Source organism: Genypterus blacodes, unplaced genomic scaffold, assembly GCF_046128005.1.
Source record: "Genypterus blacodes isolate CSIRO-AG114 ecotype Tasmania unplaced genomic scaffold, CSIRO-AGI_Gbla_v1 ptg000011l_1, whole genome shotgun sequence".
Taxonomy (NCBI): domain Eukaryota; kingdom Metazoa; phylum Chordata; class Actinopteri; order Ophidiiformes; family Ophidiidae; genus Genypterus; species Genypterus blacodes.
Genome location: NW_027466825.1, coordinates 1486436 through 1499752, shown reverse-complemented (window position 1 = coordinate 1499752; position 13317 = coordinate 1486436). Strand labels below are relative to the sequence as shown.

At 42.1% G+C, this 13317-nt stretch overlaps 1 long non-coding RNA gene across 1 annotated transcript in view; it reads right to left on the bottom strand.

Annotated features, from left to right (window-relative positions):
• Positions 1 to 2458: 2458 nt before the first annotated feature.
• Positions 2459 to 13317, bottom strand: part of LOC143007887 (uncharacterized) — a 70406-nt gene continuing 59547 nt past the window's right edge. The window contains exon 3 of the long non-coding RNA XR_012964531.1: positions 2459 to 2543. This is a non-coding gene — a long non-coding RNA (uncharacterized LOC143007887). The remainder of the gene's footprint in view (positions 2544 to 13317) is intronic.

Genomic DNA, 13317 nt, shown 5'->3' with positions numbered 1-13317 from the left:
TTGCATGCAATTGTAATTTAAGTCATAGTAATGTCCAGTATGTGATAGTAAGTCTTACTATAGTATGTCATGGTATAGTGCAGTAAGTCATAGTTTACTACAATGTGACTTATGAATAATAGTATAGTATGTCATGGTATAGGACAGTACATCACAATTTACTACAATGAGCCACAGCACATTAAGACATAGTATACTAAGTCATACTATAGCACAGCATGTCATAGTTTAGTTTGCCATTGTGATTTAAGTCACAGTATAAAACAGTAAGTCATAGTTAGTCAGTCAGTATGGTATAAATGGTATAGTTTAGTAAGTCATAGTATAGTAAGGTAAGTCATAGTTTAGTAAAATATAGTATGTTATAGTATTGGAAGCCATCATATAGTACAGTGGGTCATAGTTTACTGTACTATTGACTAAGTGACAACCAGTCTTTAATGTGACTTATCACTTATAGTATAGTAAGTCATTGTAAGTACATCATAATTTACTATAATGAGCCATAACACAGTAAGACATAGTATACTGTCATACTATAACACATCATGTCAAAGTTTAGTATTCAATAGTAATTTAAGTCATAGTAATGTCCAGTATGTTATAGTAAGTCATACTATAGTATGTCATGGTATAGTGCAGTAAGTCATAGTTTAGTATGCCAATGTATATTAAGTCATAGCATAGCAGAATAAGTCATAAAGTAGAATTACTCATATAGCACCATAAGTCACAGTTTAGTCCAGTATGTCATAGTAATTTATAATATAGTATGTCATAGTATAGTACGGTAAGTTATACTTTGGTAAGTCATAGTATAGTAAGGTCATAATATAGTAAAATATAGTATATTATAGTATGTTCTAGTATTGGAAGCTATCATATAGAACAATTCGTCATAGTTTACTGTACTATTGACTAAGTGACAACCAGTCTATGTGTGACTTATCACTAATCGTACAGTAAGTCATTGGAGACTAAGTCATACTATAGCACATCATGTCATAGTTTAGTTTGCCATTGTAATTTAAGTCACATTATAAAACAGTTAGTCATAGTAAGATCCAGCATTATATAGTAAGTCAGTATAGTCAGTATGGTGCAGTAGGTCATAGTTTAGGAAGGTAAGTCATAGTGTCATAGTATGTTATAGAAATGGAAGCCATCATATAGTACAGTAGGTCATAGTTTACTGTACCATTGACTAAGTGACAACCAGTTTATAATGTGACTTAATAATAGTATAGTAAGGCATAGTTTAGTACAGTACATCATAATTTACTCTAATGAGCCATAGCACAGTAAGACATAGTATACCATGCCGCCGTGTGTGCTGCGCCGCGCAACTTAACCGGCTAACTTTTAACGATAGGCTAACTTTTTTTTTCAATGCCATGCGATCTACCCACATTACCTTATGCATTATTGCGATCGACCGGTCGACGTATTGGGCACCACTGCTCTAGTCATTCAGAAACACACATACCATTTATTTGTTCTCCATTTCCAGTTCTAAACCTTCTGTGTGTTGCCGATTTGGGCCAAATTGTCCCTTTGCGAATAATTCATTTGTGAATGGCATGCCAGGATTATAATTTTTTAACAAAAAGTAGTCAACAGCTGGCCTCACAAAGTCTACTGTGTGTGTACATCACACATTATTATTTGATCCACGCCTGATAGCTACACACAGATCTGAGCTCAAAGCCAAATCATGCAATACAGCCCTGTCACGGCGTGATGTAAAGCCGTCCCCAGCTCTGGGCCCGCACCCAGCGCTCTGATATCATACGCTCTTGCTTTACACTGTGTTCTCTGCCCCCTTCGCTTCATCCCAGACTGGCTGTCACTGCGTTGTGACGCTTAAACGCTGGGGTGATGCCACATAGGCGATCTGTACGACAGAATGGTGCGAGGTCTTGGCCTTGGAAGAGGTATGGGCTTTGAAGCATTTTGGAACCATGGCTCATCGTTTCCTTTACAAATTAGTTAAAAGTGTTAATTGTCTCTAAACTCATAGCAGTGTGTATTCGCAAAATTCATAGGCAACATCTTTGCACTATCAATCACTATCAACCTCTTGGTAACAGTGTTTATGATCTTCTATTTCCAGAATCCCAGAGCTATTAACAAACACCTGAGCTCAGTGTTTTAAGAAAAATCCTGAAGCTTTCCGACTTTCACACACTCCTCGGAGCTGAGCACAGAGAGAACAGTGTGGGAAAGCATCAGGCTGACACCCCATTTGTCTTGAGCACAGGGAAAGCGTGACACACGGAAGAAAAACATGCATCATTGCTTTATCAATATAAAGTGAGCGTGATGAAACTCGCGCTGATGGTTCATCAATTCTGCACACTAGGAGAGGAGCGGGGACGTCTGCTGGTGATGAATGTGTTGTTTGGGCACTACTGTACACACTAACAAATCCCAGCCTCTCACAGCGGCTCACCTTATTGGCTCCTGGCCTGCGGGTGCAATCACAGCAGTGGCCACATGGTGTCAGCAGTGCATCATGGGAGTCGAGCTTCAACAGCCGTTCCCTGACAAAGAAACACACAACAGTATCAGCAGTGTGTATGACAGAACGTATCACTTTTCATTTCAGCACGTCTTGTTTTACCACATATTATATACAACAATATATCTGCATTACATATGAAGAATTTCCTTTCTCTAAATCACAAATGTCCACACGGATTCATCTATTCTGTTCAATGAAAACAGCATTAAAGTATCAGGTATCAGATCAATACATTCTGACAGTCCTTCTTTGCTAATCAAGCGATTCAAATGGCAAGGTGTATAAAAATGTGTAAAATAATACTGCATGGATGAAGAAATATGAGTTGCAATTACATAATAACACAACGTGACATTTATTTCCAGCACAGTTTTACAGACACAATGAATCACACCGCGCAATGCTGGTCGTTTATAATCACGGACGATGTTACCATCAACTGTCAAACTGATAACCATGGTAACCAGGCCCTCTTACTGCACCCTCTGTCATAAAACGTCTAACTGTGCATAGTTTATTGTGTTTTATTCATTGTCCTCGTTTATTGTTGTGCACAATAGACGTGCTTACTATTATGCTTAATAAACTTCCATAATCACTGATGGGGCGCCGTCCAAAATGCTCCCCAAAGCTTGGAAGTCTCTGGATTTTGCATTCCACAAATGTGGTCAGTTATACACTACATAGCCACCGGATGGCGACAACCTCTTAACGTTTAGAAAGGCGTGCAAATGATGTTTGTTCAAATTCGCCAGCCGGGCTATGGTGAAGGCTTAGCTTATGAATATTCAGCCATCATTTTATCTTGTAGGGAACTCGTCTGTACCATCTCAACACTTGTTTTAAGGGTTATGTAGACTGAACTTAAAACAGTACAAGAAGTAAAAGTCAAATAAGACATTTAAATCTGTACGCATCTTGAGGACACTCAGATATCAGAACTAGGTGACAACTGTACATTATTTGACACGGTATTAAAGAACAGATCCTATCACTGACTCTGGTGCAAGGCATCTAGGGTAGAGCTTCCGCTTGGGAACCGGAGGGTTGCTGGTTCGAGCCCCTGCCTAGGTGCCCCTGAGCAAGGCACTGAACCCTTAATTGCTCCCCCCTCTGCGAAGGGTGGTAATGTAATGTAAGTCGCTTTGGATAAAAGCGTCTGCCAAATGATCGTAATGTAAAATCTAAACCTGCACTGGGCTGTTTCCCCGTCCCCCCGTCGCCTCACCGCTTTCCCCACAGCCGCCTCCTCTCCTTCCTCTTGAGCGTAACCGATCGGGGACCCATTGCTGGATATTTATGGGCCCCCAAATGGCAGCGCAGCACTGTAATTGGCCCCACAACGACGCTAATGTGTGGAAAAGAAGAGTGGCGCGGGCGGTGGAGAGGCGTATGAAGTGATGCAATGCTCTGGCAGAAGATGGCAGATCTTGGCTTTAATGAGTGCTGGTAAGGAGCAGTAATGAATAGACGAGGAGGCTTAAATGCAGGCGTTCGCGTATCATGAGGCTTTTAGGCTGTGTTTCATCCCGTCCTCCTCTGCCTCTTTCCGTCTAACACTCCTCCCTGACAAAATCTCTCGCTCTTTCTTCATCACCATCACTCAACACCCCCCCCCCCCTCTCCTTTTGGATCCCATTCCATTGCAGTGTAATGGGTTTATTAGTGTGGTTAATGCACTGTGACCTACTGGGGCCTGCCGTCTACCTTTTATTTTGCGCAGAAGAAAAAAAAAAGGTGGGATGTTTTTGAAAGGGCAGCAGCACAGAGAGGAATTATGAAAGAGAAGCAATAAAGAGAGACAGAAGGGAGAGAGAGAGGGAGGGAGAGAGCGAGAGAGAGAAAGAAAGAGACAGACTGGGCCAAAATATTACAAACAATAAAACCATCATCATAAAATGTAAGGAATGAAGAGACCAGGGCCCAGAAGCTAAAGATTAATGGCCAACCATCACCTTGGTAACATTTAGAGGAAGAGTTTGGAGTGCTGGAGATACCAGGGCAAAACCATCACCGGTTGATTGATATGTCATGATCCTAGACACACATTTTTTGGCAACAAAGCTTCACCAGTTTGATATTCATTGCAAACATCCCTCACATCCAATCTGACATCATCAAATAGGGTCCATTCAAAGCCCTTTTTCATGTTTGGTGGACTAGGTCAGATCCACAATAACAGAGAGCAGCGAGTGAACACACCCTCAGAATTCTAAAGCCAGTACTCGCTTCCTTGTGCTCTGGGCTCAGTATTTATCAATCAACCCTAAAGTTTTTGGCTTACAAAGCAGCCCGGGCTTGTACAGATGATAGGCTGCCATGTTTACCCAGTGCTGGGACAGGCAAGATCAGCTCTGGCAGACACACACACACACACACCATACACACAGGGCTTGGTGCAAATGAGTGTTTCTGCTCCAAAACTCTGCCAGCCAGTGTTTGGTATGATGAAGCCGTTTCAACATGGACCTTTAGTGATGTGGTTGAGCCAAACATCATTGCAGTGATTCGTTTGTACAACACGAACAATTGTATCATTGGTGTAAAGAACACCAAACCTTCCTCCAGCCAGAATAACTACCAGAGACGACAAATGATGACAAACGCATTGCTGTAGTTTACACACAGCAGATCCATTATAGGTAAATAGTAGCTAGAGTTTTACAGCGAGGAGAGGTGATGAATGCTGGGATATGTTCAGGGCCGTAAACACATTATTATATAACGTAAACCACTATAAGAAGCAACAAGCTATAAACTTTATGATCTGAACACGACAAATGAAAGATTTAAAGCGATACTGGATACATCAAAAGCTGCATTAACACTGGAGCCTACAAAGGTCTACTCACAGTCCAGCAACAAAGATAAACTTGTGATCATCGTACTTCTTTCATCCAGGCAGCATCACATGGTGAACTGTGGGAATACATATTGTGTTCCAAAGTAATGTGACTCCAATTCTTAAAGCACTCAAAAAGACAAAAGTTACCTTTTTTTCAAATTTAGAATTAACCTTATATTTCAAGAATAAGGAGGAAATTTCACCTTTGAGCCAAATTGACAACTTTTTCAACTCTTGTCCTCAAAAATAGATTTTAATCTTGAAAGCTCCGAGCTCAACGTCTGGGATGTAATGTAAATGTAAACACAGCGAGGAATAGGAGTTATGCGACTCCACTCCAGAAAATATCGGATGCCATTTTTTAAGCCGTTGCCGGGAGAAGTGAAGTCCAGGCTAAGCTTGTTAATCAGTCAGACAGCTTTCAGACCTCGGTTTGGACTCTGTTTGGACTTCACTGCGTCTTCTGACACGGTGTTGACGATAGTCCCGAGGTAATTGCCCGTGAACTCAGCCTGACACCTGTTAAAACACCCAGACTCCCTTGCTGCCGGCCTCAGGGGTCACAAAGAGCCTTGGTGTCACTCAAAGAGCTTGTCTCTACCAGACAAACAGAATTCTGTAGGCCAGGTAAAACACCGCCTCAAGCCGCCCTCACACACTGGAAACACACACTCATCCAAACATTAACAGCGGTTGAGTTCCATTTCTGCGTGTCGGGGTTAGAGATCTTCGATGTTATCGCTGCCACCTGTTGTGACAAATGTTCTATTCCATAGAAACATAACAATCCATGTCTGCAGTGCTGTCATGTCTTGAGCTGACGACCTTTGGCACATCGTCCTTATTCACCTAAAAAAGTAAAGGCGAACCCGTCTGCTCTATGCTCAGGTTTTATATTTCCTCTTGGTTGATCTCAGTATTCTGTAAAACATAATGACACAATAGTCTAAGAGAGTATGGTGGAATACTGCTCACTAAAGTAGAGTACCACACACTAAACTATACTCTGCTGTATTGTGTAGTTGCAGAATCCAAAGAACAGTAATATTCTATCATACTCACAGATTTTGCTACTATAGTGGAGGCAATTCTGCATTCTACCAGTGTAGAATAAAGGAGACTATAGCCTGACTGACTATAGCATACTACTATACAGGAGGCTCCCTGCCAGATTACATCATATAAACTGGAGGGCCGATTGGAGGGCATACCACCATCAAGGTCATGTGTTTGATAGTCCAAGCCCAAGATGTAACTGTTCTCCTTACATTGCCACCATCAGGTAGACTGATACTTCATTTAAGGGAAACATAAATCAAGTCGGCCAAGTTTTGTTCCAGCCGACTAATTCATTCATGAGATGCAGCACTTTTTGAAGAACGAGCCACGCCCACTTAATTTTGGCAGCTAATTGAGTGCAGTAGGAAAACATGTGTCTGAGACAATGGACTCCAAATTGTTGAAGGAGACGAGATAGAAAACACAGCCAAGGCTCAAAAATTGTAGTGCTGGTAATTACAGCATCACCATCGGACCGACTGGGACCAAAATGGAATGGGTTCTTCACTGAATCTTAACCTAACTTTTGCAGTAATACTGCTGATAAACAGACTGAAAAACAGAGGAAAATATGGTACAAACACAGCCTCTAAGCGCTCACTACAAAGGGAAATTGGTATTAACTCTAAATAAAGATTCTGTGTTAGCGATGTCAGCAATGCTACTTTTAAATTCAAACTGTTCCAACACTTGGCGTGCGAGTGTAGTTTCAGAACTCTTCTCCCTCGCCATACCGAGCGTGTGCCACTTTGCGGCGGAGGCAGAGGATGGTGCTATGAGCCGAGCTTTACAGTCTGACACTTGAATTGGCCCTGTGATATGTGTGGTGACTCCTGGGGTTTTAGTTTAATTTACTTTAGTTGATGAAACACAGTGAAACAAGACCAAAGATAAAAGAGAACAAAAGAAATTGCAAAGGAAAAAAGAGGAGAATTCCAGCAGATGAGATAAAAACGTGCCTTATAAATATGCGCTGTAAATCGTTTGTGAATTCCTTCAGGGCCCCAGTTGGTTTTATTGAGCACTTATCATGCAAAGAGACTTTTCTGGCAATGACAGCAACCGTACGGCCTAAAACTAAAAACCATAAATTTTGCAAATCAAATCTGACCTGAGCCGCCCGGAAAGCATCTGAATTTCTTTGACAGCGGGAGTTCAAAGTTGGTAGACGAGAGGAGAGAGAGCGAGAGCGAGAGAGGGAAATATGGAATGTGAAAGGCGGGAGAACACACAGGATGAAAGAATAACAACAAAACAAGCGAATCAGCAGGGTGCCAAGGTCAGTCCAATGTGAGAGCTGCTGACTTATCAAGAGGCCCATCGTGCCAAAGAGTGGGGAACTGAAAGTGAGAGGGGGGAAGAGATGAAGAGGAACCACGCGGGCTTTCGCTAATGGAATTCATTCCCGAAAGTCTGGGAAAGTTGCGGAACGGCAAACAAACAAGTTCATCAGCAAACGAATGCATTATTTAAACACATCCGCACTCATTAGTCTCCCAATAGCACCAACATCAGGTCTGGAGAATAAATTAGCGTTCTGCCAAAGCACCTCGCAGTCTTAATCATCACACGGGCGAAGCGATTCAGAGCCAAGCAGCATTCCAAACTTTTTCCCCTCACTCAAACAAACCTGATTGTTTCTATATGTGCCGAAACCTCCAGTTTGAGCTCGCCATCGAAAGCGTGCAATGTGATTTGGAGTGAATTCAGGAGCTTTGTGTGGATGAATAAAACATCATTTTTCCTTCATGTTACCCGGACTTATCGAGTCACAGATCCACCTCCCCCCCCTCCCCCCCACCCCTCCTCTGCTCCTTTGAGCTCCGTGGTGACATGGAGCGCGGGATGAAACAGAAAAGATGAAGTTTATAAAGCAGCGAGCTTTGGCTGTGTGGAGAAGACGAACGCGGGGATACAGAGGTGAGCGTGACGGACGATGAAATACACTTTATTTGAAGAAGAAAGAGGAGAAAGAGAAAGGTTGATCTTCTTTGATTTGATCTTCTGTCGCGTACAGTTTGCAGTAATCCTTGGAGCCGCGTGTAAAACCTGGATAGATGCGGATTAAGATGCTTTATTACAGCGGTTCTACACCATACGTCTGTCTTTAATCCAGGGTTTTACTCTGATGTGACTGTGTGTGTGTGTGTGTCACATTCTGTCATATTTAAGATGCAGTGGGTGAAAAAACGATTGCAAAGTATTACTAAGAACATTTCACTGTATTTAAAGTAAAGTATACATCATATTAGGCTGTAGTGTCAATTTGAACTAGACTTTAACTGCGACGTGATGAACTCAAACTAACGCTTGACTTTATGGCACAAATTATAGTTACATCATCTCACAACTTTTAAAAACTAAAACAGATCAAACAATTACTCGGTTTGATTTGACCATCTCTGTTCGTAAAGAATGAAAGTTTCCAGACTTTCCAAACGAGGTGAAAAACTTCTGCTACATTACAAATGCTGTTTTAAAGCTGGAACAAAGATTTGAATAGGAGTGCATAGATGTATGGTGATATATCTACACATACATACATCCACTGGCAATTCACCTCATTCTCAAATGTTAAATAAATATTAAAACGTGTCCTCCTAGTTTATTCCTCTTTGAAACATTGTCAGATTGATATTCTTTGTACTCCACTAAAGTGTGTAATTAGGTTTCCCAAAGTCCTATTTGTAAAATCAGTGAAGTTTGAAACTGTTTGTGTTGAATAAAGTACATCAAAGTAATCAGGTGGAATGGAGTTCCAAATGAAAGAATTCTAATGCATTGAAATATTCCCTAAACATCATTTTACTGCTTGATGTATTTGCTTTTAACTTAAATGGAATTTTCGAAGACGGCTTTGTACTTGGGAAGGAGTATTACTACATTTACTCCTTAGGTAAAGCATGTGAGTGCATCTGGCCCAGGGGTCAGCGACCTTTACCATCAAAAGAGACATTTTGGCCGTAAAGAAATCGTCTGGAGCTACAAAACACATTTGATTCTTATAATGAAGGTAACACAGCCTAATAGTCTAAATTAGGTCTAAATTAGCCTATCAGCACTACTAATCATTGTAAATGAGCAATCAATAAAACGTTTTACCCCATGTGACGTCTCTGCAGTCCGCTACATTTGATAGTGATTTGCTACTTTAACTGCATTTCCATTACAATAACACCATGTTCTTCTGCATTCAAGAAAATATAAAACAAACTTTAGAAATAATTGTTGTTGTTGTTGGGGGTGTTATTACCAACAAAACTGAACAAGTGAAGTGAAGAAGTTTAGTTCACATGCTCAACACAGGCAGCTGAGTACACTGGAGCTGAATTCATGTCCTGGATTTGCTGACTGTTGATGTTTGCTGTCTTTGCAGGGAGAGGCATATCTTTAATTTAGGCAAGAGGGCCACATGCGGCTTCGGAGCTGCAGGTTGCCAACCCCTGACCTGACCTGAAACGGCCGCTAAGACAATCAAATCTAAAGGAAAAAGCGAGCAGTAGGAGAGAGTAAACGGAGAACATCTGTGTGTGAAACTCATCTCTGCCTTTTCTATTTTAACCAACACAGCACAAAGAAATCTCCCAAACTCCACACATATATTTTTATCTCATCTCGACTTCAATGAATAACATCTTTCACAGTAACACAAGAAGTGAGAGAACAGATGAAACACAACATGTTAGATGAATTGTGCGTGTGTGTGTGTGTGCTCACACCACTTGCGTCCCTCAGTAGATGGCAGACTTGTGCTGTGCAACGCTGCTTCACTTTCATTATTAACACAGTTGGCATGTCTGACTACCTTATCCACACTGCTTTTGTAGACATGTGCGTGTGTGTGTGTGTGTGCGCGTGTGCGTGCCTGTGTATCAATAGGAATGAGAAAAGAGGGATGGAGAAAGGGAGGCGAACATTTCTCCTCGTGTATTTATTTTTTGAGGTCAGCCAAAGCAGAAAGCGGGGTTGGCTTCATGAATCATGCATTGAGCTTGGAAATCACCCTCGTCCCCATTTTTCCCCCATTGAAAATTCATTTACGTTATCTCAAAGGATAAATGTCAAAGAGTCACAAGTGGCATGTTGACTGGGAACCTCCACGGTATCAAAACTGGCCTCTACAACATCGTAAATATATAAAACCTGTAAACTATCCTCTTTGTAGTACTTGTAGAGTAGTTATTTATTGTAACTGCTGGATTGCTTTGCAACACCAGAGTGACACATCCTGCAAACTGTGGTATGACAGCAACCTTGTTTGTTCAGCGTGCAGTGTGGGTATCCAGTTTAACGCATGTCAAATTGTGCGATGGATGTCTGATAATATTGACTTCATGTCCATCTGGTTGGTGACAGAAGTCGGTCATAGCAGCAGCATTTTTGGTCCTAAATTTCTGACACTTAAGATGTAAATATCTACGTGGACCAACAGTGAAGGGTGCTATGGGAACAAGGGAGGCGGATGGGCACGAGTCCGAACACGGCATGGAAAAGAAGGCAGGTGTCACGCAGGAAAACAACAACAAAGATGGAGCAGATGAAGGAACGTGCGTCTCATAGAAGAAAATCTGCAAAATGGCCATGGAAAATGAAAGGTCATCACAAACTCCTCCCTATCAGTGGACTCATAAACATCCAGGGGTATAACCACAGATGCCTTCGATGGCAGCATTTCATCAGGATTTGTTCCAGATTATCTTTCATCTGCAATCATCTGCAATCTGTGGGAACCTAATATGCACAGTCTCACAAATTTGTACGATAATATTTGCATTTATCAGAGGGTAAAGGTGACGTCTGCTGCAGTACATCATGTACAACCTGGTGTAGTGCCGACCGGAGCAAGCATCTCTGTCAGTTCATCTCTGAAAGCATATCAAAGCTTTCCTTCAGGTAAAAGCTGTTGCTGTGGAGCAAACACTCAGCAGTACAGAGTGAAGCATAATCAATACTTAGCGTTTCATTAAATTAAACGAAAAAGATTTGTTCATGAAGCCTTTGCCAGGGCTGCGTTTTTAAGTCAAAGTTTTTGTTTGTCTGTGTGTGTGTGTGTGCTGGTACACACCCATATTTTTCAGGGTGAACGACTGCAAAAACACCACCACTTGCACGAATAAGAAGTTCTAGCCGCAGGCTGTGAAGCGAAAAAACGATCCTGATGAAAACATGCCACTCCTGACCAATCATCTGGTTTAGCATTTCCTTTGACGCCGCTGTGATTGGCTGTGAATTGAGGGCTGCGCTGCTCATGGGCTCGTGAGGGAGCCGGGCGGCGGAGGAATTCATGTTAGCGCCCGGCTCAGTGTGGCAGCATATTTTTGAATAATCCAGTGTGAGCAGAAAGCCCTCCGTGCAGCTCAGCGGGTGGAGCGTGACAGCAACACTAGCAGGGTTAGAGGTTTGATTCCCCTCTGTGGCCAACCGTGATAGAACCGCCGTACGGTGTACAGTATGTGCTGAATTCTAATCTGCTCCGAAACAGCTGTATTAGACGTGAGCCTCTGGCAGCTCCACGACGACGCCTGGACCCAACTGAAGAAGGAAGTGGGTTCAGGGTGAAACATCAAATATCAGTATCATTAGTCCTTCAGAGGAGACAGAGGGAGGAAAGGTGCAGGGGGAGGGAAATGAAAGTGGAGGTGTGGGCGAGCAGCCACGCTCAGAAAGTAAAGGTAATGTGGCGAAAGAGAAAACGCGCCGAGATTAGGAAGAGGAGAAGAAATGAACATGGGAGGAAGAGGGGAAGTTAAAAGGGCGGATGTAATGAGAATGAGTTATGAGACTGTTTCCTATTTTAAACAGGTAGGAATCAGAGAAAGTGAATGGCAGGGAAGAAAAGGTCACAAGGTCTCTCTCACACACACACACACACACACACACACACACACACAATAGAAGTAGTATCTTTAATAGTAACAAAATCCCATATCAAAAGATTCCAGAGTCAAAGTTGAAGAGTGAAAGCAAATACGGAGCAACGGGAAGGAAAAGGATAGGAAAAGGACAGACGTAAGGAAGAAATTAAGGAAAAGAAAAGGAAATAAGGAAAAGGATATTAATGAGGAAATAGAGAAAAACATAAAGGGAGAAAGTTTGGAAAAACTAACAAAGGAAGAAGAAGAGGAAGAGAGGGGGAAAGTCTCTGCAAGAAACTAATCTGTTCCCAATCAGCATCTCTTTCCTTTCTCTGTCTCTCTCTTATTCCCCCTCTTTCTGTATCGTGGTAAAGTACTTGAGTGAATATTCAGGACTTCATTTGAGGTCTGTGTCTGTTATAGACTGAACTTTTGCATTTTCTTTCCTGAGAACAAACGAACCATGAAAGTTGCCACAAAAAACGTTCAAATCTGCCGCAGCTCCCAAGATCGGAAACCTGGGAATGAGTTTGGCAAGAAATAGGATTTGTTTGTTTTCATGAACCTCCAATTCACAACACATTGCAGTTTACTCGTTTATACAATACTTTATAAAGTTCTGCTACCGTGAGTATTTGTTTGTGTGTGTGTGTGTTCACTATTTTGCGCTTGTTATCCGGCTCTACCCGCTGTGTTACCGCTCTTCGCAGCATTCCCATAAAACAGCCCTTAAATCATTCAGGAAGCCTATTCGGTTTCAATAGCGAGCACCGTTGGGGTAATTTACAGGCTGGCGCATCGACCCGAGGAGGATTTCCACATCCTGCTTCCTCCCTCGCCTCGCTCCTCCAGCAGGAGACACTCCAAACATTCAGGCAAATACATTTAAGGCTAATGAAAGCCGGGTATTAAGTTTGGAGGCCTCCTGCGTGGAATCGGTTGGCTCTGCGTCGGACAAGATGGACATCGGTGTGTGTTTTTCCTCCATTTACATGACAAATGAGTGTGTGTGGCCATAGGACAGCTGTGATCAC